At 38.7% G+C, this 2,849-nt stretch overlaps 1 protein-coding gene across 1 annotated transcript in view; it reads left to right on the forward strand.

Annotated features, from left to right (window-relative positions):
- Nucleotides 1-188, forward strand: part of LOC138022264 (persulfide dioxygenase ETHE1, mitochondrial-like) — a 13,838-nt gene extending 13,650 nt beyond the window's left edge. Inside the window, exon 9 of the mRNA XM_068869357.1 lies at nt 1-188. This exon is cut by the window's left edge and continues 1,238 nt beyond it. The gene's annotated coding sequence lies outside the window, so the exon portion shown is untranslated.
- Nucleotides 189-2,849: the final 2,661 nt, after the last annotated feature.

Raw genomic sequence — 2,849 nt, forward strand, 5'->3', positions numbered from 1 at the left:
AAATAAATGAAAGCATGAAATATTGGATATGTGAGGAAAACCACAATAAGTGGGAAAAATACAGTACATCAGGAACCCAGGGTCGTGGGTTTCTGAGTAAGTGAAATATACTTGATAAACAATCTGCACTAAAAGCATTACTGTGATCAACAAGGAAACTAATAAATAAAGTTGCAAATTAACTGCCATTTCAACAGTCTTCACCTTACACATGGAGTCAGTTCTGTATTTTGTGCGCGCAATGGGGCACTTTTGTATGCTCACGGCTAGACCCGCCGGGTGCTGGTGAAGTGGAGCGTCCATTTGATGTAATGGTCCTTCCAGTTCAACCGAATGGGCTTTTAGTTATTTCTAATCCGATACACCTTTTTCCAAAATGGCCGCCATTTAGATATTCTTTTGTTTTTATACAAATTAGACCCTGATGCCTCGTTCAAGGCAAATTTTCTTTTGAACTTTAAGCTCAAGAACGAGGCATCAAGGGCTAATTTGAACAAAAACAAAAGAATATTTAAATGGCGGCCATTTTGGAAAAAGGTATATTGGTGCCATCAAAAATCGAGATCCGTCCTGCACTTTCCAGAACAAACGCTGTGAAGCCAACCATGTATCGTTAATGCGCATTCTTGATTAATGATTTCAACTGAGACTTTTTAAACATTTTAAATTTAAAATGCAGTGCATTGTTATTTCTAATTTGCATTATTTTTCAAATTTGCGGTCTTTGAAAGAAAATGTCTTTGCCGTCTTTGAAAGAAAAGTGCTTTACTGCCAGCATCGTTAGCGCAAACGTCGGAGGAACTTAAATCGCTGGTTACCCGCCTTTAACCGCGTTTCTCAAAAGTTAAGCAATCGAGTATGCCATGCTAAAACCCCGAGTAAAGTATAAGTCTGACCAAATAAAAAATGGTCGTGGTATAAAAGTAGATGAGCGTGATGAAACTAGTAAGAATGTCAATTTTGAGGTCACTGAGATTTAGGCGAGAGATTTTACAGTGATTTAAACTGACATTTATATGAAAAACAGCTTGCTGGATGGCATACCATCCAGCACTTAATTCTTTGACATTTCTGAACTTTCAAAACGCTCTAAAATCACGCAATTGAACGTCAGTGGCCTCAAACTGACACTCTCGCTAATTTTATCTCGCTATTTGTACCATGACGACTTTTTATGATTGACAAGGTCACGTGACATATATCACATCAATCACAAATACGTGGAAACTTACAACTGCTTAAGAAACGGTCCAGATAAGAACGATAGCAACAACGGTAACGAACATGTTGGAATTCAATTGGTATGCAAAAAGGTGATAACTTTTCTATTGTCTGTACTTACTTCTGATTGGCTTAAACAGCAAATGGTTAACAAAACTTCATAAAGCAGTATTATACTCATCCTTACTTTCCAACCATCTTCCATCTTTCATCTGGTCTCAGTTTAAATGAATTCCACAGAAATCGTATGTGGGGAACATGTAAAATTGTAAACGTTTCTTGGCTTTAGTTTTCAACTCTTGTGATTGGTCAAAATCTTTTAACACAAAAAAACACCCTTTCAAAGTGGGCTGTAAATGAATTTTATTGCGTTAACTGCCTTCCTGTAGGTTTATGCATTCTCTGTGTAAAAATGATAACATTCCTATGTGGGGAAAGCCCCGTTGCCGCATAACAAAGGAAATTGCTATCCACCTTACACGGATCATTACTTAATTGAGAACTTTCAGATGAGCGCATTTCTCAATCAAACAAAGTAGCCACAATTTAAAGCACTACTGAGTCGATGACAGCCGAAAGAGGCTTTGTTGTGATTGTTTGAGCGAGTCATGCCAGATTATCATTGAGTAAACGTACGTAATTACGTAAAGCCTTAGTGACATCATAGTAAATATAGATGACTCGACGACAAAACCCCGAGAACTTCAAAAGCGAGAACAGTGCTGTTGCAGTTCATGTTAACTTGACCTTGACCATCCACGATCTTTTGTCCTCGGTTCACATCTGAGTTTTGAACAAATTAATGGAAATTCTTGATTGACTGTCTTTTAGAAAAAGGGTGTGGTTTGTGCATGGTCAGGGTCAAAACAGCAAACTAACATATAAAACAAAGAAACATGTCGAGTTTCAAGTGAAGATATGATCCTCGCAGTTATGAACGCAATTTTAGCAATTGCGTAGAGAAGCCTGAAATTTTCAGGACTTAAACGGGGTTTGAACTCGTGACTTTGCGATACCGGTGCGACGGTCTAACCAACTGAGCCATGAAGCCACTGACGTTGGGAGCTGGTCATTGGTGGGTTCTAAAGTTCCCGTGATGAATGAATCAACGAATGAAATGATTTATGAAAGGAATCATACATTGAATTGCGGATATGAACTCAAGTGAAGCTATGATCCTCGCAGTTATAAACGCGATGTTCAGCACAGTAACATTAGAACCCACAAATGACCAGCTCCCAACGTCAGTGGCTTCATGGCTCAGTTGGTTAGACCGTCGCACCGGTATCGCGAAGTCACGAGTTCAAACCCTGTTGAAGTCCTGAAGTTTTCAGGCTTCTCTACGCAATTGCTAAAATTGCGTTAATAGCTTCACTTGATTTCATATCAGCAGTTCAATAATTCCTTTCAAATATCATTTCATTCGTTGATGTCGAGTTTCATAACCATCTCCATGTATTAACTATGATGACATCGATGCCAACTACTTATACAAATTATTTCATCACTCGATTGAAGTCTTCAAAAATGTTTACTAAGACAACTGGGTTAAGTGACATAATTTCAGTTTCGGCAGCTGCAGGCACAAGCCAAGGACCAACGGAAAGGTGTGTGTGCTCAGGTCTTCT

This window comes from Montipora capricornis, chromosome 10 (genome assembly GCF_036669925.1).
Source record: "Montipora capricornis isolate CH-2021 chromosome 10, ASM3666992v2, whole genome shotgun sequence".
Taxonomy (NCBI): domain Eukaryota; kingdom Metazoa; phylum Cnidaria; class Anthozoa; order Scleractinia; family Acroporidae; genus Montipora; species Montipora capricornis.